The sequence below is a fragment of the Felis catus genome, chromosome B3 (genome assembly GCF_018350175.1).
Source record: "Felis catus isolate Fca126 chromosome B3, F.catus_Fca126_mat1.0, whole genome shotgun sequence".
In the NCBI taxonomy this organism is placed as follows: domain Eukaryota; kingdom Metazoa; phylum Chordata; class Mammalia; order Carnivora; family Felidae; genus Felis; species Felis catus.
In genome coordinates this window covers 98,910,664-98,934,519 of record NC_058373.1, presented here as the reverse complement: position 1 = coordinate 98,934,519, position 23,856 = coordinate 98,910,664, and the positions used below count along the sequence as shown (strand labels likewise).

The 23,856-nt window shown below is 41.8% G+C and overlaps 1 long non-coding RNA gene across 1 annotated transcript in view; it reads right to left on the bottom strand.

Moving 5' to 3' along the window:
• The window catches only part of LOC123386077, a 95,066-nt gene that overhangs the window by 5,680 nt on the left and 65,530 nt on the right, over positions 1 to 23,856 (bottom strand). The gene's annotated exons all lie outside the window — the stretch shown is intronic.

The window sequence follows — 23,856 nt, the reverse complement described above, 5'->3', positions numbered from 1 at the left end:
GAGTCCTCAAAGCAAGAGTTGGTTCAGCCAATATACATCCTTCAAGGAGAGGAAAGCCCTCTTTTTTCAGCTTTAATTTCTCATAGAAGATCTGCCACTACATTACTCACAGGTAATTGCTACATTGCCCCTTCACAAACAGCAGACATACTTTTTGGGCGAGCCTCCAGATTTGTGATGCATGCCTGTACCTGTCCACAGGGATATCACTGTGCCTGGGAAAATTGGGAGGGCAACAGCCCGCCCAAAGGGAGGACCCAGTCTAGACTATTAATCAAGCTCTTGGGATAATATATGCCACAAACTAAGATCAGAGGCTGGTGTGAGCCCCTCTTCCACAGGGCACCCACCTCACTCATGGGATCACCTGGTTAGGGCTCGAACTTCTCCCAAGTAGATCAGCAGCTACACTCTGTCAAGCTTTGACTTGTTTCCCCAACGAGGGAAGGAGTAGCAAGGATTACTATCACAGAAGGAATGTGGTTTTCTTACTCTGGGCAGTTAATGGAGGAGCCTCAAAGATGATAGACGTGCAATTACAATTCCTTTAAGTTTAATATCATGAAATGCAGTGTTTAAAAAGGCATTTCAATGGCAATCAAGTGTCATAGAAGCTTCGTGTTTGATTCATTCCTGGTTTTCCAGAAGGTGGAGGTAACACCATGGAGGGGACAGAGCAGAAGGACAGAAATTGGAAAGTCTTGGCTCCAGTGTTTATTATCCTGTCTATGGATAAATCACTTAACCTGGCTTCCAAAGAAGTCAAAAGAGAAGACGGGGCTGGAGATCTGCACAATAACAGAACACTACCTCTCCACTTCCACATCTATTTCACCTCGTCCTAGTATCAATGTTTTGGTTCTCCTTCAGGGAACCACCCCTTCCTCTCAGCTGGTTCGGATGAGGTTACACCACCCCCAGGCTTCTTCAGAAGTGGGCATGTGGCCACGTCAAGCCAATCGGAGTCACTGATAGATTCAGAGATGGGTCCGTACACAACGAGCGTCATCCCTGGAACGTGAGCAGGGAAGGGGACTTCTCACCTGGCTGTGGCTGCTAACCTGGTAGAACAGAGCCTAGTGCTTCTGGTGGCCATTCTAGAGAAAGAGGGAGGGCCTGAAGATAAAGCCACTGCAGAGGAAAACAGAGCTTAGAGATGGCAAGGGACCGGTTCCTGAAAATGTCATTTGAAGGCTTGGATTCAGCTATGAGGGAGAGAAGCATTTTCCTTGGCTGTCTTAAAAATTTCCTTTAACTTCTTAAGCCCATTTTAGTTACATTTCTGATGCCTGCCACTGAAACATTTTAGCTAATAGGAATGCCTTCCAACTGCCCCCTACACCTAACTCTATTGCTTTTAAACATTCACATCTATAAAGATCTGGGTGGCATGGGGATGCAGGGGGACAAGAAATCAGTTTCCTTTTGACGCACTCTTACAAATTTTTTTTAAGGTTAAATCTGCAGAACACAGGGATGTAGAAGTAAGGCAAATTCTGGTGAAAGATTTTTAAATTCTTTACTCTTCTCTCAGAATACAGTTCTTTGTCTAAAAAACAAATGCAAATAATGCACAAAGGTGAAATGTAAAGTGAAGACCCTCACAGTTCTACCTTCCAGAGATAACCGGGGATAACGTCTTAGTGGCCTGCTATTCAAAATATGGCCCACAGAACAGCACCTTGGCCTAGAACGGGTTAGATAAGCAGAACCCCAGGCCTCAACCCAGTCTTGTACTTTATCGAGGCCATTAAGTAATCTGTATGCACATTAAAGTTTGAGAAGCACCAGCTGAAGGTATAGTCCTCCAGGGATTCTTTTTTTTTTTTTTTTTTCATAAGGTTGCCAATATTTTTTTGCACATATAATTCGTTGGCTTTTTGTTTCACTGATTTTGTAAAGAAGAGGCACACCTGAGGGGTGCCTGGGTAGCTCGGTCAGTTGAGCGCCCGACTTCGGCTTAGGTCATGATCTCGCAGTTTGTGAGTGTGAGCCCTGCACCAGGCTCACTGCTGTCAGCCTGTCAGTGTACAGCCCACTTCAGATCCCCTGTTCCCCTCTCTGTCCCACCCCCATTTGTGCTCTCCCCAAAATGAAAAATAAACACATAAAGAAGAGGCATACATGAATACAATGACTCAGAAACAATACAGTCAAAATCCCTTATAAAACATAAGTGATTCATTTCCTGGGACCCTGTGTGAATTACAAAGGCATTACAGACCCATCCTTAGTGTCCTGAGGGACTCTGTACACAGTAGCAAACTCTTCCAGAAACGGACACGCAGAGCAGTGGTTCCACAACTTGCACGAGCATCAGAACCACCTAGAGGTCATGCTGCCAGCTGCACACCCAGAGTTTCTGATCCAGTAGGTCAGGGGTGAGGCCTAAGAATGCACATTCCTGACAGGTTCCTGGGTAATGCTGATCCCGCCGGTCCCCGGACGGCATTTCAACCAATACTGCAAAACTAAAAATGGTTTCATATTTCATACACACACAACATACACTGTTCTGAAACTTGCTTTCTTCACTTAATACTGTATCTGGGACATCCTTCCATGCCATCCACATAGCATTACATCATTCTTTTTAAAGGCTGCAAGTCCAGAGATTTGGGGCTTATGTGACGATATATGTTAAATGACAAAAAAGGGGATCACTGGCATCTTCAACATAAGGACAAGCATCCCTACCCCCAGATCACCACTTTCAGACTGTGTTTACATCTACAGATAAGCAAAGCTCTGGACTGACCAGGAAAGCAAAATTAGCATGGTGCCAGGGCCACTGAAGGTACAAGAAGACAATCTGGTTCCTTTGCACGCTATTCTAGTCATCATCATCATCTTCTTTTTTTTCCCATATATCCATAGTGCCAGATGCAGGAACAGGTAAACAGTGAGAACTTCATAAATGTTATGGAGTCAGTGAATGAAATGTCCAGAGCATCACGTGCACAGAACAATTCCACACGGGAATCCTTGCTACCGAGCTGTACCATACTGCATACACTAATGTTCGTGGCCGGGTACCCTCCTGAGTCCATTCAGACTCCCAGAGAGAAAGCAATCCAGCTTGAAGATACGCCTGGAACTTCAAGGAGGCAGTGCAGCAAAAATCAGATGAGGAATTTTGAGGCAGTTCCTGAGATGCACACTGATACACTTCTCAGCAACCCCTCTGCTTGGCTACAGGTGCTTTCCAGATGTCTCCCATTGTTAAAACCCTCTGGGCTCCTCAGAGAAGTTAACCTGTGGAAGACTTTCCCCTTAGGTAGGAAAAGATAGCCATATAAATAAAATATGAACATATATATATATATCTATATATATATATATATATATATATATATATATCTCAACATTCTTCAGCTGGGAAATGCCCATGCTTCTGTAGCGACATACACAATCACCACTAAACGAAAAGACGGCATGACCTCAGTAGACCCTGGAGAATCACATGTTGAATACTCTAATGTGAAAATTAGAAATCTCAAAGAGCCACACACTACATATGAATAAGCCACGTAGTGGCCCTGATTTGGCCACTTACTAGTTCTAAACTCTGTTGGAAGACCTCATTTTACTCACTTGACAAGCATTTCGTAGACCCACTTACTATGTGCCTCGTATTGTGTTTGGTGTCTGGGATACAGATATCTGGAATATGGAGAAGAGAGGTACACACCATGAAGGAACCTAGTGTGAGAGAGAAGAAAATCCTTGGAGTAAGCCAACTGTGCATACAGATGAGGAGGGTCAAATGTGCACAGAAGGGTATATGGAACCCTGCTTGAGAATCATCAGAGATGGCTTCAAAAAAAGTGAAGATGGAGCTGAAAGGGAGTCTGCAAGGTAACCAGATGGAAGTCAGGTAAGCCTGGAACAGCATGTTGTGTCACAGAGCACAGGTGAGCTTGGGAAAGTGCAAGGTGTTTAGTGTGACTGGAGTGAAGTAGCCTGGGAGCAGGTAAGAGAGGGAATGAGTTGGAAGTCAGCTGAGAGATTAGATGCAGTCACCAGTCAGCAGGGATGGGAGATGACCTAAATTTGCATTTCTAAAGGCTCTGGGGGCAATGTGGAAATGGGAACTGGAGAATGGGACCAGAGCCAGGGGGTGCAGCTTTGAGGCTCATACTTGTCCCAGGCAGGCCTGGAGGAGCTGGGGCTGGCTTTGGAAGACCAAGACAGGGGAGAGACCAAGAATGCATGGGCCTTGGTGACTGGGCGGAATAAGGGGAAGGGAACAATGAGGGCAAGGGATGAGTTCAAGGGGACACCCAGGTTTGTGGTTAGGGTAGAGAGCCAACAGGCAAAGAATTTTGTACAGAATTGAGTTGGGGGTGCGATTGGGATGGAGGATGATAAGGTGGCATTGCTCCTCAAACACGTGTATACTGGATCTAAGGATATCCTTGCTGAGAAAGCATACACCCCATTAGGGCACAATTTAAAGGTGCCTTGTGGTGGGGTGAATAGTGTCTTCCCAAAATTCATGTCCACGCAGGACCTCAGAATGTGACCTTATTTGGAAATAGGGTCTTACAGATACAGTTAAGATGAGGTCATACTGGATTAAACCCTAAATCCAAGGACTGGTGTCCATATAAGAAAGAAGAGAGGCCACACAGAGACACAGAGAAGAAACCCATGTGAAAACACTTGCACAGACTGGAGTCATGTGGCTACCAGCAAAGAAATGCCAAAATTCCTAGGAGCCACCAAAAGCTAGGAAGGGGCAAGGAAAGATTCCTTCCTAGAGCCTTCAGAAAGACCATGGTCTTGCCAACACCTTGATTTCAGACTTCTAAGCCTCTAGAGCTGTCAGAGACTTGATTTCTGTTGTTTTAAGCCACTCAAGTTTGTGGTATTTGGTTAGGGCAGCCCTAGACAACTAATAAAGCTCCCCAAATTCCTTTGGCTCAAATTTTCCTGAAATTGCACCATTACTCAGTTTTCTAGGTGGCAGTTGGGGGGGAGGTTGATCTGTTTAACTGGGAAGGATGCTTTATCAAGCCAGGTTCACACACATTTTATGATTCACTCTACTTCAAGGCCCTGTGGGATTGGAACATGGGTTAAGGTGGGTCTGAAGAAGGTGGGGGGGATGTTCTTGGGATAATATAGGCCAAGATAGGATCTCACAGCAGGGTAATTCTAGAGAGGAGGGGCATCAGATGCCACTGACATTCAACAGGATTCTAGGAAATAGGCAAATGGTTATTATTACTTCCATCTTACAGATGAAGAAACTCAAGTTGACAGCCTTTAAGTGATTGTGTGAAGGTTACACAGTTAATAAATGCTGGAGGCAGATATAAAAAACAGATTTTCTTAGTCCTACTCTCAGGATTTTCCATGGGACCATGTAACCTCTATCATGCTGTCTCTAGGGAACCACCTTAGACTAAAATAAGAAAGAAAAAATATCATTATCAGTTATTGTCACAAAGGGGTTCTTCTACACAAATAAATTTCCTATACAACTAAAAGTATTCCTGTAAATGCCAGTTTCTTTATTTTTACCATTTTACATGGAACTCTTCCCTGCCTTGTAAAACAAATCATACTAAAAGGACTTAATCTCCTCCCACTGGAATGACCATTAATCACTGCTAATAACCTTTGTTAAAGTGCCTCAGTTTTTCAAAAGAAATGGGCAGAAATCTGGAGGCACAGATTGAGGCAGTGTATTTGGTGGCCCACACAGATCTGGTCACCACACTATCCATCAAGAGGAGAATCATGCAGGTAAGGGATCAAAGCTTTCATTGACCAAGTGCTAAATATATGCCAGGAAATATGTGAAGTGCTTTCTTATGTGTTCTCATGCAACCTTCCAACCTCCCTGTGATATGACTATTTTTAATGCCCATGTTATGCAGAGAAGGAATCTGTGGCTTGGGGACCTTCTAGCACTCATCCAAGAAACACGAGTACACTAGGTTGGTGATAAGCTCCTATATCAAATAGATACCTGTTGATTGAGAATCAAGTTAATAAACATCCACATTTAAATCCAAGAGTCAAGCCAGAATTTTTCTTTGAGAACTCAAGAAAAAGGGTTGTGTCCTTAACTGGCATGAAATGCTGCCAAGTTTCTCAGCTCAAACTTCTGAAGGATGAGGTATAACGTTCATGTCTGTATTAGCTAATCTAAATCTTGTGTCAAGTCAACTTAAGTGGGCTCACCTGAGTTGAGATCAGGAGTGAGATGCTTAACCAAGTGAGCCACCCAGGCGCCCCCACTCTGCAAATGAACTTTCCATGTGAGTGAGCTGCAATGCAAAGGGAAGGGCCTGGAGGCATCTTTCACCTTCTTGGAGCTAGTGGTTGGCCTCCTAAGACCCATGATCTCAGGCTTCTCAAAAGCCTACCATTCACTGATGCTCACAAGCTTGGTTCTGCTGGGTTCTTCTGAGGACCTCCCAGGGCATAATCTAATCCTCAATTCTTTTCTCTTTGAGGACAGAAGCATCATGATACAAACACAGGTCCAAGAAGCTTCTCATACAAGAAGGTGAGCTCCTCATTGCTCAGAGGAGAACTACATCTGACTAATGTCAACCAAAAACTTACCTCATTGGCTGCATTTTTAAGTTTCCAAATTGCTTTGCCAAGTGATGAACATTGCATCTGGGTTAAAAGGGGGAAGACTATGTGGATATGAGAAACTGGCACCCATCATCCACTCTACTTTTTTTCTACTATAGAGGTTGGAAAGCTAAGAATTACTTTCTCCAGGCTCCTTGCAGCCAGAATTTGGTTTGCAAATCAATCCTCCAATTAGATGCAAGTGTAGCAGATTTGGAAAACGAATGTGAGAGAGGGACTTTTCCCTCTGCTGCCTCTACTGTTGCTTTTGGAAACGGGTTTGTGTGGGCGGCAGCTTTTCTGCAGCAGTGTTCCAGGGTCTAGTCTCCAGATGTGTAACAGATGAGGGGCTGTTCTGGTGGTGGCAGTGGAGTTTTCCTGAATGTTTCATTGCAGCTAAGGGGATGTGTTCTTGAAGTCAACCGTTCAGTCAACGAACTTCTGATTCATACCCTGCTCCTGACTGCAGCAGAAGGAGGCAGAGGGGCTCCTCCTGACAGGTCAGATTAGTAATTCCTTCTGGGAATCATCCTGCAGTTCCAGCCTAGCAACCCCTCTTCCAGTCTCTCCAACAACGTTGAGACCTTCACAAAAGGGTCTTGCCTGTGGAGAGTTTCTAGTTGTTCTTCCCATGAGGGGAACTGAAATCAGGAACCACACAGTTCACCATCTTGTTGATATCATTCTTCGCACATTTATCAGATACCTCAGGCACCGTGACTCCTCATACTTTATTCACAATCCTTAGGAGGTCAGGTTTCACTCTCTGACAATGTTGAATGTGTTCAATTCCTTGTATTACATTTTATTCTGCTGAAGAAAGCTAAATGGATTATGTTTCCCATGATTGAAACCTGCATGGGTTCTAATTCAAACACAAGTCCTGAGTTTTTCTCGATAGTTCCAAACAGTGTTCAGCTCCTCAATAAAGCAGGGCCAATGTTATTGTTTTTATTTACCTCTTACCCTAGGCCATCATTTTGGGATTTGGTGTTAAAAATAAAGGAAGAATTTTTAATGGAAATGTTCACTCTTCCCATATTTTAACAAAGATTTATTGAATGTCTTCTATGTTTGAGGGACTGTGCTAAGGTACCCAAATGTTAAAACAACATGGTATAATGGAAATAGCACAAGCTCTAAATTGTTGACTTTTGGCTTTGCCCTTTGTGTACTGTCCGTCGCCCTCAGTTAGAATGTTAAGTGCCTTGTGAGCAGACAGCCCCACTGTCTTCCTCAGTACTACATCTCCTGTGTTCAGAACAGTGTCTAATGAATTAAAAAACATGCAATCAGTATTTACTGGACGAATCAATTAATCTTGCAGTAAAAATCCCCGAAGATAATGGTTTAAAGAAAGAACATTTATAAAACCAAACTGTTATTGATAATAATAGTATTCCAGTGTGTGACTAAACATATTTAGCTTTCAAAAAATTTTTTAAACCAGAACAGGAGGAAACATCACTAGATTCATTAAAAACCAACTAGACAGGCACAGTTCCTCCCTCAGTTGGATTTCCCTGTTCACCAGGTATAGTTGTACTATGCCTATTTCTGTGTTCCAGACAGATTCTCCCATTTCAAAAGAATGTGGCATTCCTAAAGTTTACTGTTCCCAGTGATTCACAGTGAGCAGAGATGGAGAAAAACACAATTCTGACTCCCTGGTAAAAACAGGGCATAGAAATACCTACAGAGCCTTTCTTTCAGCCTGCTCTGCTGCCCTTCAAGTTTGTTCTAGAAACATGAAATGAGGATCCTCTCCACTGGCCCTGGAGAGAGTACTGGCCTGCAGCCAAAGGTGGGTGTGGGCTTCTGCAGTCTCCATGACACCATGTGCCAGGGCTGGCTCCAGAAAAAGGGGCTGCATCCTGCCCATGTGCCATGACATAAGCCCCAGTCAACATTTCAGGCGGTCAGCAAATAGCTCTAGGGAACATCTGGATTTGAGCCCAAAGTAGGTAAAGCCAGATAATTCTATTGGAGGCAGCATCTCTTTTATGTCATGAAAAGCACTAATCAAGTTCAGATTGTCATCTTTTGCTAGACATGTTTTTCTTTTCTATACTAAAATGATCCCCATTCTCCAATCCCTAAAACATCCAACTCCTTTGAAAAATGGCATGAGCTGTGGTTCCCAGCATCATACTGCTTGCTCTCAGGTACACCCAAGGGAAAATGCAGTTATAAAGTATGATCTGGACAAACAAAATAAAACCTAATACAAATTAGGGCCAGTTCCCGGAACAACTAAAGGGCCAGTTCTGCATATGCTCTAATCTCTGTTACTGATTTACTGGCTGAATGGTCCACTCCAGAAAGCACTTGGAGGAGCCCCCATGCCAGAAAACACTCTAATTCTTTCCAGTTTTCAGTCAAGTGACTGGGAGTTCTCCTTTGACCCTACATGTTTATTGTAATCTCGCCACTTTTCAGGACCTAAGATATAGCTTGTCTACAGTGCAAGAGCTACAATAAAAGCCAACTTGTTTGACCAGGGAAAACGTGATCTAAGGGAGCTCAACCTGAAATTCAAGTGATATTAACTTATGAAGTGTTTGTGTCTTTTATAGCTTATACTTTTACAAATAGTAGGTACCTAGTATTTTCATTCTTGCCTTTCAAGTGCTGTGTGTATAAGAATGCAATCCACATAGCATTGTTTTAATTAAGTGCTCATTGTATGAATGATGAATCAAGGTAACACTCTGAAACTTAAGACACTGGCCCTAGGAGGTGACCCCAGGGCCCCCCGATATTTGCTCTTTACTTGCACAGCATCATGCACGTGGTTTCACAAGATCATCTTCGACAGTCACACTTTCAACATACTGGTTGGAGATTGTCTCCTGACCACTACTGGGTTGAAGTGAACTGTCACCTTCACCAGTATACCACAACACACCACTACCACATCTCCTCCCAGATAACATCTCACACTCACCAGGCACTGTTCTAAGCATTTAGCATGTATTATCTCTCATATGCCTCACAATATCACTGTGAGGTAGATACTATTATTATTCCATTTTTAAAAAACATTTTTTTATTTATTTTTGAGACAGAGAGAGACAGAGCATGAAAGGCGGAGGGTCAGAGAGAGAGGGAGACACAGAATCTGAAGCAGGCTCCAGGCTCCGAGCTGTCAGCCCAGAGCCCGACTCGGGGCTGGAACTCACGGACCGCGAGATCATGACCTGAGCTGAAGTCGGCCGCTCAACCGACTGAGCCACCCAGGTGCCCCTATTATTCCATTTTAACCATGAAAGCGCTAAAGCACAGAGAGGTTGAGTAACTCACTCAGGGGCGTTAGTGTCAGGATCTGCACCTAGGTCCTGGTAGGACACCAGACATCCCAACTGATATATGTGAACACAATGCTTTCTTACCCTCAGGCACCACATGCACTAATGGAGGATACACATATGCAAAATAGATTATTACAGTTCTGGGTTTTTAAACCAACAGTTGCTTCCTAGGTCTTAATTTTCTATACAGCAGGAATACAGACACATAATAGATAGAAGCAAAAAGAACATCGAAGAGGACAGACACCCTTCTCTTCATATTCTTTCCCAATTTATTATTGGTCTTTGTTCTCTGCCTGGCCATAAACTTAGGGTTCTCATAAGTTGCATTTTCAGTGACATTTTCAATTATTCCACCTCAATCGTTCTATAAACACACATGTATGTGTCAACCTTGCATCCTGATGCTGGGCTCAGAAAATGTGGCACCAGATCTCAAAACATAGTCTTGTCTTCCATTGCTCTGCTGTTTTCCCCCAGCTTGTCACTACTTCTTCCATAGTTCCTTGGCTGTATCTGACTCCCCATTCTGCTAACCCAGCCCTGATTACTGCTCAACTGGGCTGTTTTAACAGCCTTCTCTTACCTCCCTGACTTCAGCAATCCACTCTTTCCAACTGTCCTGACCCCCACTTTCACTCAAATTTAAACAATTCATTGCTGATCATCTCACAACCCAAACTCCTTTGCCTGACTTGTAAAGCCTCCATAATCTTTCCCCACCCTATCTAGTCAATTTTCTTTCCCACAAATCCCAAAAGACCAACACACACCCACTGAACCAGTCAGGCTGTTATCTTAACTAGAGAGGCAGCAACCCACATGCCCCCACAGCTACCATTTTCCCGCCTCAGGTGACATCTGCATTGCTCAGGTCACCATCTCACTAGATTTTACCCATCATTCAAAGGCCCAGCTCAAATTGCAATTATTTAAGTAAATTTTCTTCGCTGTTTCAGCACACACTGATCACTTCTTTCTCTGACCTTCTATCACATTTACAAATTAGTAATAATATAAATAACAGTCACGATGGGCTAACTTCTACTGAGTACTTCATGTGTACCAGGCCCTCCTGGGAGAAGTAGTTTTATTATTCCTCATTTACAGAGGAATAAACAAACACAGATACGGGAAGACAATATAACTCATCTTTACACTTGACTGTTGGCTAATCATTTCATTTGTGTTATGATGGTCTCCCCAACAAGCTTTCCATTCCTTTGAGAGCAGAGACTGAGATTCATATTTATTCTGTGTCTTCTGCACAACTAGTGGAGTCTGTGTGCACTGTAAGTTATCACAACTGTTGGTTGGCGCTTGTAGACATTGATATTACACATCTTTCAAAATCCCTACCCTGCAAGACTTGCACCATGTTTGTACAGTGCACAAATACATGCTAAACAAACCCTTTTGAGCACAATGATGAATGGTTTGGGACAATTCATAGTCTACAAATGTCCCTAGGTGATTTTCTGTTAACCTTACTACATCCATCCTCTACGTGCTTGAAACATTTACAGTTGAGAAGCCACAGGGAAGCTGTCAGCAATCAGTGACAAAATTAATTAGAAATTTTGGAGGAACGAGGGGGGGAGAGGGTGACGTAGGAGGATGTTGGACTCACCTTATCCTGCTGATCACTTAGATTCCACCCACATCTGCCTAAATATCCCAGAAAACTGCCAGAAGACTAGCAGAAGGGACTCTCCAGAACCAAGCGTAGACAAGAGGCCCACAGAAAAGGGTAGGAAGGGCGGAGAGGTGGTGCATGCTACAAGGACTGGTAGGAGGGACTCAGGGCAGTGGAGGGGGAGCCCATGCAGCGAGGCAGAGCTCCCGAAATCTGGCTTGCAAAAGCAGAGGGGCCAGAGTGAGTGAGTTCTGACAGCCAGAGGGACTTAACATCTGGAATGTTAATAGTCAACAGCTCTGCTCTCGGAGAGTGAGGAGGGCGAGAGGATGCCGGGAGAGAGAGTTGTTGAGCTCCAGAAGACAGAGCTCAGCTCAGCACGGAACAAAGGTGTGGAAAGCAATATCTCCCTCTCCCATCCCCCAGCCAAAATTCCAAAGGGAACCAGTTCCCATCACTGAACTTGCTTGCACTGCAGAAACTCCCAACCCTGGGCTTCTGTGGATTCATCCCTCCAATGGGGCTGCCTCCTTTGTGGTGCTGCAGGGTCCCTCCCACAGGGGACCACCACAGGCAAAGTGAGCTAAGTCTGCCCCTCCTGCCCCTGTGCACTTTGCAGATCCACCCTGGCTAATATGCCAGATCCCATCAAAGCAGCACCACAAGCCTGGCAGTGTGCAAGTAGCCCAGACAGAGGCTACACCACTCCACAGTGAGTCCTGCCCCTGGGAGAGGGGAAGATAAGGTATACACCAGTCTGACTGTGGCCCCAGCGGTGGGCTGGGGACAGACATAGGGTCTGACTGCAGCCCCACACACCAACACAAGTTACTCCCGACAGCACAGGGGAAGTGCCCTGCAGTTTGGCGCCACCCCAGGGACTACCCAAGGTGATGAAATGGAAGAACTCCCCTCAAAAGAAATTCCAGGAAGTAGCGACAGCTATGAATTGATCAAAACCGATTTAAGCAATATAATGGAACAAGAATTTAGAATAATAGTCATAAAATTAATCGCTGGGCTTGAAAAAGTATAGAGGACAGCAGAGAATCTATTGCTACAGAGATCAAAGGACTAAGAAATAGTCATGAGGAGCTAAAAAAAATGCTATAAGTGAGGTGCAAAATAAAATGGAGATGATCACAGCTCGGATTGAAGAGGCAGAGGAGAGAAGAGGTGAATTAGAAGATAAAATTATGGAAAAAGAGGAAGCTAAGAAAATTAGAGATAAAAAATTCCAGGAGTATGAGGGGAGAATTAGAGAACTAAGGGATGCAATCAAGCAGAAAAATATCCATATCATAAGAATTCCAGAAGAGGAAGAGAGAGAGAGAAAGGGGCTGAAGGTGTACTTGAACAAATCATAGCTGAGAACTTCCCTGATCTAGGGAAGGAAAAAAGTCATTGAAATCCAAGAGGCACAGAGAACTCCCTTCAGACTTAACATGAATTGATCTTCTGCACAATATATCATAGTGAAACTGGCAAAATACAAGGATAAAGAGAAAAATCTGAAAGCAGCTAAGGATAAACAGGCTCTAACTTATAAAGGGAGACCTATAAGACTAGTGGCAGACCTATCTACTGAAACTTGGCAGGCCAGAAAGGAATGGCAGGAAATCTTCAATGTGATGAACAGAAAAAATATGCAGCCAAGAATCCTTTATCCAGCAAGTCTGTCATTCAGAATAGAAGGAGAGATAAAGGTCTTCCCAAACAAACAAAAACTGAAGGAATTCATAACCAGCCCTACAAGAGAACCTAAGGGGGATTCTGTGAGTGAAATGTTGCAAGGACCACAAAGTACCAGATACATCACTATAAGCATGAAACCTACAGACATCACAATGACTCTAAACCCATATCTTTCAATAATAACACTGAATGTAAATGGACTAAATGCTCCAACCAAAAGACATAGGGTATCAGAATGGATAAAAAAACAAGACCTATCTATTTGCTGTCTACAAGAGACTCATTTTAGACCTGAGGACACCTTCAGATTGAAAGTGAGGGGATGGAGAACTATCTATCAAAAGAAAGCTGGAGTAGCCATACTTATGTCAGACAAACTAGACTTTAAATTAAAGGCTGTAACAAGAGATGAAGAAGGGCATTATATAATAATGAGATGGTCTATCCATCAGGAAGAGCTAACAATTATAAATGTCTATGCGCCAAATACGGGAACCCTCAAATATATAAAACAATTAATCACAAACATAAGCAATCTTATTGATAAGAATGTGGTAACTTCAGGGGACTTTAATACTCCACTTACAACAATGGATAGATCATCTAGACATAGGATCAATAAAGAAACAAGGGCCCTGAATGATACATTGGATCAGATAGACTTGACAGATATATTTAGAACTCTGCATCCCAAAGCAACAGAATATACTTTCTTCTCGAGTGTACATGGAACCTTCTCCAAGAAAGATCACATACTGGGTCACAAAACAGCCCTACATAAGTATAAAAGAACTGAGATTATACCATGCACACTTTCAGACCACAATGCTATGAAACTTGAAATCAACCACAGGAAAAAGTCTAGAAAACCTCCAAAAGCATGGAGGTTAAAGAACACCCTACTAAAGAATGAATGGGTCAAGCAGGCAATTAGAGAAATAATTAAACAATATATGGAAACAAATTAAAATGAAAATACAACAATCCAAACGCTTTGGGTGCAGTGAAGGCAGTCCTGAGAGGAAAATACATTGCAGTCCAGACCTATTTCAAGAAACAAGAAAAATACCAAACACAAAATCTAACAGCACACCTAAAGGAAATAGAAGCAGAGCAGCAAAGACACCCCAAACCCAGCAGAAGAAGAGAAATAATAAAGATCAGAGCAGAAATAAACAATATAGAATCTAAAAAAACTGTAGAGCAGATCAATGAAACCAAGAGTTGGTTTTTTGAAAAAATAAACAAAATGGATAAACCTTTAGCCAGGCTTCTCAAAAAGAAAAGGGAGCTAACCCAAATAGATAAAATCAGGAATGAAAATGGAATTATTACAACCAATCCCTCAGAAATACAAGCAATTATCAGGGAATACTATGAAAAATTATATGCCAACAAACTGGACAACCTGGAAGAAATGAACAAATTCCTAAGCACCCACACACTTACAAAACTCAAACAGGAAGAAACAGATAATTTGAACAGACCCATAACCAGCGAAGAAATTGAATCAGTTTTCAAAAATCTCCCAACAAATAAGAGTCCAGGACCAGATACCTTCCTTAGGGAATTCTACCAGACATTAAAAGCAGAGATAATACCTATCCCTCTCAAGCTGTTCCAAAAAATAGAAAGGGAAGGAAAACTTTTAGACTCATTCTATGAAGCCAGCATTACTTTGATTCCTAAACCAGACAGAGACCCGGTAAAAAAAGAGAACTACAGGCCAATATCCCTGATGAATATGGATGCAAAAATTCTCAATAAGATACTAGCAAATCGAATTCAACAGCATATAAAAAGAATTCTTCACCATGATCAAGGGGGATTCATTCCTGGGCTGCAGGGCTGGTTCAACATTAGCAAATCAATCAATGTGATCCATCACATTAATAAAAGAAAAGATAAGAACCATATGATCTTGTCAATAGATGCAGAAAAAAGCATTTGACAAAATTCACCATCCTTTCTTAATAAAACCCCTCGAGAAAGTTGGGATAGAAGGAACATACTTAAGCATCACTAAAGCCATTTATGAAAAGCCCGCAGCTGATATCATCCTCAATGGGGAAAAACTGAGAGCTTTCCCCCTGAGATCAGGAACACGACAGGGATGTCCACTCTCACTGCTGTTGTTTAACATAGTGTTGGAAGTGCTAGCATCAGCAATCAGACAACAAAAGGAAATCAAAGGCATCACAATCGGCAAAGATGAAGTCAAGCTTTCACTTTTTCCAGATGACATGATACTATCCATGGAAAACCCGATAGACTCCATCAAAAGTCTCCTAGAACTGATACATAAATTCAGCAAAGTCGTAGGATACAAAATTAATGTACAGAAATCAGCTGCATTCTTATACACTAATAATGAAGCAACAGAAAGACAAATAAAGAAACTGATCCCATTCACAATTGTACCAAGAATCATAAAATACTGAGGAATAAACCTAACCAAAGATGTAAAAGATCTGTATGTTGAAAACTATAGAAAGCTTATGAAGGAAATTGAAGAAGATATAAAGAAATGGAAAAACATTCCGTGCTCATGGATTGATGAATAAATATTGTTAAAATATCAATACTACCCAAAGCAATCTACACATTCAATGAAATCCCAATCAAAATTGCACCAGCATTCTTCTCAAAGCTAGAACAAGCAATCCTAAAATTTGTATGGAACCACAAAAGACCCCGAATAGGCAAAGTGATATTGAAGAAGAAGACCAAAGCAGAAGGCATCACAATCCCAGACTTTAGCCTCTACTACAAAGCTATAATCATCAAGACAGCATGGTATGTGGCACAAAAACAGACACATAGGCCAATGGAATAGAATAGAGACTCCAGAATTGGAGTATGGCCAACTAATCTTTGACAAAGCAGGAAAGAATATCCAATGGAAAAAAAGTCTCTTTAACAAATGGTGCTGGGAGAACTGGACAACAACATGCAGAAGAATGAAACTCGACCACTTTCTTACACCATTCACAAAAATAAACTCAAAATGGATGAAGGACCTGAATGTGAGACAGGAAACCATCAAAACCCTAAAGGAGAAAGCAGGAAAAAAACCTCTCTGACCTCAGCCATAGCAATTTCTTACTTGACACATCCCCAAAGGCAAGGGAATTAAAAGCAAAAATGAACTATTGGGACCTCAAGAAGATAAAAAGCTTCTGCACTGCAAAGGAAACAATTAACAAAACTAAAAGGCAACCAACGGAATGGGAAAAGATATTTGCAAATGACATATCGGACAAAGGGCTAGTATCCAAAATCTATAAAGAACTCACAAAACTCCACACCCGAAAAACAAATAATCCAGTGAAGAAATGGGCAGAAAACATGAATAGACACTTCTCTAAAGAAGACATCCAGATGGCCAACAGGCACATGAAAAGATGCTCGATGTTGCTCCTCATCAGGGAAATACAAATCAAAACCACACTCAGATACCACCTCACGCCAGTCAGGGTGGCTAAAATGAACAAATCAGGAGACTATAGGTGCTGGAGACTATGTGGAGAAATGGGAACCCTCTTGCACTGTGGTGCGAATGCAAACTGGTGCAGCCGCTCTGGAAAACAATGTGGAGGTTCCTCAAAAAATTACAAATAGATCTACCCTATGACCCAGCAGTAGCACTGCTAGGAATTTACCCAAGGGATACAGGAGTGCTGATGCATAGGGGCACTTGTACCCCAATGTTCATAGCAGCACTCTCAACAATAGCCAAATTATGGAAAGAGCCTAAATGCCCATCAACTGATGAGTGGATAAAGAAATTGTGTTATATACACAATGGAATATTACGTGGCAATGAGAAAGAATGAAATATGGCCTTTTGTAGCAATGTGGATGGAACTGGAGAGTGTTATGCTAAGTGAAATAAGTCATACAGAGAAAGACAGATACCATATGTTTTCACTCTTATGTGGATCCTGAGAAACTTAACTGAAGACCATGGGGGAGGGGAAGGGAAAAAAAATAGGTTCGAGAGGGAGGGAGCCAAAACATAAAAGACTCGTAAAAACTGAGAACAAACTGGGGAGCCTGGGTGGCTCTGTCAGTTGAGCGCCCGGCTTCGGCTCAGGTCATGATCTCACCGTCTGCAAGTTCGAGCCCCGCATCGGGCTCTGTGCTGACAGCTCAGAGCCTGGAGACTGCTTCAGATTCTGTGTCCCCCTCTCTCTCTGCCCCTCCCCCACTCATGCTCTGTCTCTCTCTCTCTGTCTCAGAAACAAATAAACATTAAAAAATTTTTTAAAAAACTGAGAACAAACTGAGGGTTGTTGGAGGGTGGCAGGGAGGGGAGAGTGGGTGATGGGTATTGAGGAGGGCACCTGTTGGGATGAGCACAGGGTGTTGTATGGAAACCAATTTGACAGTAAGTTTCATATTAAAAAAATCAAATGTAATTCTTTTTTTTTAAAGAAATTTTTGAGAATTACAGGGCAGGGAAGGTTGTTAATTTTATCCTGGCCAAGAACTGGGTCTTCTGTTTTTATTAAAAATTAGGTAGCAGCAAGATTTCCCCAAGTAACCAAATATTTACACCACAATATTATGGATTTTCTCCAAATCTCTTCCAGCACTTTTTTTCCCTTTAATAACCATGGTTAGGGGGTGCCTGAGCGGCTCAGTTGGTTAAGTGTCCAACTTGAGCTCAGGTCATGATCTCACAGTTTGTGGGTTCAAGCCCCGCATCAGGCTATGTGCTGACAGCTCAGAGCCTGGAGTCTGCTTCAGATTCTGTGTCTCCCTTTCTTTCTTCCCCTCCTTCACTCATGCTCTATCTCTCTCAAAATAAATAAACGTTAAAAAAATAACAACAACCATAGTTAGTATAGACATATTCTGCAAAGATAAACAGCACAGTAAAAATTGGGAAAGATAATGATTTAGACCAAGCTTTAGTATTTTTTAAAAGTCACAATTATTTCATACATTCATCATAGTCGTAATTTCCAGTTTCTCATTCCCATACTCATTCTACAAAGAAGAGGATATGTAAAAATTCATAAGATTCCTCTTCCCTGTCACTTCAGATCAAAACTTCAACAAAAGCCAAAAACCACAGAGAAAAACTTACTTAAAAGTTCTTACATTGGTTCAACTGCAACTCATGAGTTTCTGAGCAAACTCTTATAAGCAGTAAAGAATCTTTTCTGACCAACATGTCCAGTGAGAAAATTCAGCCCACCAAAGTCAACCTAGTTGTAGTTACCACTGCATATGGCTTTCACTGATGCAAGCAGTGTTCTTCACTTGAAAAAAATATATATACAGAAAGAAAGAAAACCATTTATATATCTTGTCTCCTGATGTAGTTTCTTAAAGCTTCAGCTTATTAGGATTTCCTTCACTGCCAACTGAAGTCAGATACATGGCCCATCTGATCCTATAATAATTTCAGTTTTAGAGATAAGCTGGCTTGAAAAGCATTCTCCTGGAGAATTTTCAAACTAAAATCACTCACTCAGAGAAAACATTAACTCACATTAAATAATAACATTTTATATTTTCTCCCTAATTGTAGAAAAGATACCCGCTTGCTGTGGAAAACTTGGAATACAGTCCTACTTCCTCTTTTATCAATCTCTGTTCATCTAATTTAAGGTTTTCAGACCTACGTAAATCTTTTTTCAGCAATAGGTATTAGTTTTTGTGTATAGTTTTGTAATCATATTCAAAACTTTAAATTTTTAATTTTTATTTGAGAGAGAGGGGGGGGGAACACGTGAGTGGGGAGAAGGGCAGAGAGGAAGAGAGAATCTCAAGGAGGTTTCACATGCAGCACTCAGGATCCTGACCTGAGCCAAAATCAAGAGTCAGATGCTCAACTGACTAGGCCACCCAGGCACCCCTAAAAATATTTTTAATAATTTCCAATTGCTCACTGAAAGTCATTTTGTACTTTTCTGTGTGTGTGCCCTCATACAAACTTACCTGTTGATCAATTGGACTTCAAATTGAAATACATTTTTTTATAGAACGGACCATGTGGGCTGGATTTTCTACTTCCTTGTAAATCTAGAAATGAATTTCTACGGTCTTTGCACATAAATCTCTCTTTGGGTGAATATGATGTTCTTAAGAGACAACCTTATCTTCTAGAACAGTCTTTTAGTCTTTAGGGTTGAGAGGTCTGACCCCAGCTGGGTGTTTATTTTATTAATAACCTATTCATTTCTGTCTAAATGCCTAAAATATTCCTTAACCTGGAAACACAAACCTTTTAAGAGATATGTCTCTCTTTGGGTCTGTTATCTCAGATCTTCTTCAGTTCTGGAAAGTTTTCTTCTGACATATGCTTGACCATTATTTCCAGTATTTTGTTCCATTTCTTCTTTGGGAATAAATATAATTCTTAGATAAGATTTGTGTTTTCTGTCTTCTCTCTCAACATTTTCATCTTGGTCATTCTGTTCCTTATGTTACCTTCCACTTTACCAGTTTGCCTTCTGTAGAGTCTTGTCTATATTTACTCTCTTCAGTACAGGCTTGAATTCTGCTACTATACTTTGGGCATATTTGTTTCAACCTTTACAAATCATCTTTCATCTCAATCTTTTTATCCTGATGGCCCCTGAATCCTATTTCATGGTGGCTATGCCTTCTCACATCTTTCTGAGTATACCAAAAATATTTCTGCTAACATGTTTTTCTCTTTCCTGGAGAAATTTATTTCCAGATAGATAAGCTTGCTTCAAGTTTTAATGGAAAAGATACCTGTCTCTTATCTTGCAGTATTCTTTTCCTAGGACCCCTTTGGGCATCTTTCTGTCTTTTCATAGACAGAAAAGAGAACAGTATGTTCAAGTCTGGCACTTGCCAACAGATAGTACTGGTGAAGAGACTTAATATTCCCTCACTTTCCTCTGGGGTACAAGCAAAGCAGATCTGAAGGGCAAACTGACTCACATAGTACCTACCTCCGTTTTCAGGGTCTACCAGGTCTCTGGGTGGGGCTTCTCCTATTCTATCTGACTAAGAAGAGAGAGACCAAGAGGCAATCTGCTGTTCTGTTTTAGAGGGCAGTACATAAAAGATCATATGCCTTCCCAGTATGCATTGTCCCCTGCCTTCTTCTTGCTTCTTCCCTATTATGGCACATAATATCACACAATTAGCCCTTCCAGGACACAAAACATTCTCTGCTTGTTTCCATCTACCTCCTGCCTGGGAGCCATATCTCTACATGAATATAGAAGGAAAGAAGCTGATAGGTTGGGTTGGGAGGCATGACTCTGGATTTGACTCTGGCTATTTCAGAAGATAGTTTCTTCCCAGTTGGACCATTTGCCTTCCTGGCCAGTGCAGCTCTAAGATTCTGAAATAGCTGAGGGCAAATGATAGGGACAAGGTACTTCTGTGTTTTATTCTCTTTTAGCACTAGCTGGGTTCAGTGCATGAGGCATGTATTTTGTAAATTTAAGAATATGCTTCTTGGGGGGTGCTTGGGTGGCTCAGTTGGTTGGGCGTCCGACTTTGGCTCAGGTCCTGATCTCACAACCCGTGAGTTCGAGCCCACGTCGGGCTCTGTGCTGACAGCTCAGGGCCTAGAGCCTGCTTTGGATTCTGTGTCTCCCTGTCTCTGACCCTCCCCCATTCATGCTCTGTCTCTCTCTGTCTCAAAAATAAATAAACGTTAAAAAAATTAAAAAAAAAAAAAAAGAATATGCTTCTTGGGGCACCTGGGTGACTCAGTTGATTAAGTGTCCAATTCCTGATTTTGCCTCAGGTCATGGGCTCAAGGTCATGAGATTGAGCCCCATGTTGATCAGGCTCTGCACTGGGCATGGAGCCTACTTGAGATTCTCTCTCTCCCTCTCCCTTCGCCCCTGCTCCTCCTTTGCTTGTGCTTGCACTCACACATGCTCTCTCTCTCTCTCAAAAAAAAAAAAAAAAAAAAAAAGGAAGAATATATTTCTCAATCCACCTCACTGACAATTAGATTAGCAGACATTCCCTGTGGACCTCAACATGTAGCCTTTCCCTATCTTAAATTGACAGTATATCATCCTTCCTTTTTCACATATTTTGTATAGTTTTATGGGTATTTTGGTGAAAAGTTTGGAAGGAAGTATCTCCGATATTATCTGTCTCCTGCTATGATGACCTGAGAAGTTTGTAAAGGAAAATTTTAAATATTACTAGCTAGGATGATACAGGTAGTCTATAGTATCTTATCCATATTAAGTTTTGAAAGCAACACAAGGGAAGAACAAAGAGATGTTTTTCATGCTATTGATAGATTCACAGGACAGAAAAATCATGCATTATGCTAATAGCTCCATATAATGGCTCATGATCCAAAGTGGCCACAACCCTTCCAGAACTTGAGAGTAAGAACATTCTCTGAAGTGGAAAGCATTATCAATTTAGAATGGGTGAAATCAGCTGCCCGCAATAGTGACTCCTGAGGTTATAGTGTTCCCCAACTCTACAGCAAGGAGAACAGCTTGTTCATCCAACTGAGTCCAGAAAAACCACGGAGTTCAAAGAGCCAGGTTGACCTGTCTGCATCCTCAGGATGTGAATGTTGTTGATGTAAATCAATTTATAACTAAGTAAACTGCATAGTCTCCTGACTGAGGAAATAATGAAAAATATACAGTCTGCTCAGAATCTAGGAAAAAGATAAGCAAAGAACAGGGATTTGTCAGTGAGCCTCAACACTGCCTAAGAGAGACAACGTGTTCTGGCTAGCTGAAACAAGCATTGTCATTCTCTTGGCAGGGACAACCCTATTTTGGAAGGGGCATTATCATAACTGATGACTCACATTACTAAAACCATCTAGCTCTTTTACCCTGAGACAGTGAGCAAGCTCTCACCACATAAGGTTTTTCCTCAGTTTAGGGAAAAATCTAGGCAGGAAGAATGTGGCTGTAATGCTAAATGGATAACAGAACCTAATTTTCTGGAGTTCAGTGCTAACATCTTGACTCTAGCCTGTTTGATATGGTGAAATGACCCATGCTGTGAAAAAAACATTCCATAAGAATTTTTTTGGCCTATATTTCTTGTATCCAAATGCCTTCTGTGATCCCTCACTGCCTTCAAACTTAATTCCAAACTTTCTAACATGACACTCAAGATCCTTTTCAAATGTATCCTCCACCATTCCCCAACATGGGCTACTTTCTGATCTGACCCAGTTTGATGCCTTCCCAAATGCCCACACTCATTCCCTCCTCCCCGCCTTTGATCATACTTTCCTTATTTAGAATTTCCTTTCTTCTTCCCCATAAACCCAAATCTCATCGTTTCAGGGTAAGTTCAAGTCCATCCATATCCATGAAAACCTTTCCAGCTACACCAGGCCACTCATTTCTTCATTTCAGCTATACTATGTAGCGTTCTGAGGTTTAACTCTTCCCTGCCAGGCCTAAATTGCCAACTCTAGATCCCTGTTGACTATGACACTAGTCCATCCTCTTCTGTGTTAGCTAAGCTATGAATTTCATCATGTAGTATTTAACTCCTTTGTATGTGTTTGGTCTTTCAAATTTCTAAGGGCAGAGAAATTTCTGAACTCCCCTCTCTATCCTCACTGTGCTAATCACAGTGATGATAACAAATAAGTACCAAGCATTTACCTGAATTGAGGTAAAATGTAAATCAGTCCACACAGACCTGGATGTAGACTATTTACTATATGTCTCTCTGCATTGGAATGGCTAGTATCCTAAGTCTTTTCTGTGTGAGACCAAATGATACTAAGAGCGTGGATTCTGGGTTCCAGAAAACCAGGATCCTAATCTCTGCCTGGCTATTTTTCTCTGCAAATTTACGGCAAGTTTCTTCGATTCTCTAAGTCAGGGTTTTTTCCCTGTAAAACGGGGAGTTCATACGGTTTTGGTGAAGATTAAATGAGATCATATAAGTAACATGTTTAGCATAGTGCCTCACACATGGTAGGTGCTGAGTAAATGTTAACTATGATTAGCAACAAGAATTCGAAGGGATGCCTTCATCTGCATCTTTCCTTTGAGAACTTTGGACAGTTCTAAGACAAGAGAAATTATATTGCATAAGATCTTAAGATTTAATGAGATAAAAAAAAAAGTATAAAAGCATCAAAATTAGCTCCAAGAGTAAGACTATCAATCCTTAGTAATAAGTTGGAGACAAAGATGCTCCCATCTCAGATGTGGGTGGTTGAAACCAGAAGAGGGATAAAGGAGTGTGTGTGTGTGTTGGGTGGGGGGGGGCATTGCTCTAGAAAGGCAGAAAACTCCCTGAGATAGGGCCAGAAGCTTGGGCCCTAACCTGCAGCATCAGTCCAGAATCAGCAAGGAAGATGCTTGGTGACACTACAGATAGTGTCTTCAAATGGAAGGAGTACCAGTCCCAACCTGCTCAAATGTCCTCAACCAAGGGTGTGTAAAACAGGAAGAACAAGACTACCTCTGGAAGTGTGAAGAGTCCTAGGTGGTCAGAAGCTACAATCACTGGAGAAGCAGTGTCAGGTTCTGAGTCAGCTGGGGCGGCTGAGGAGTAGCAGTGGTGGTGGCCTCAGGGGATTGGAAATGGCAGCAGAAACCTACCACTGGCTGAGTAAAGATGGCCCTGCACTGAAAGCCTTTTAAATATGAATATGAATTC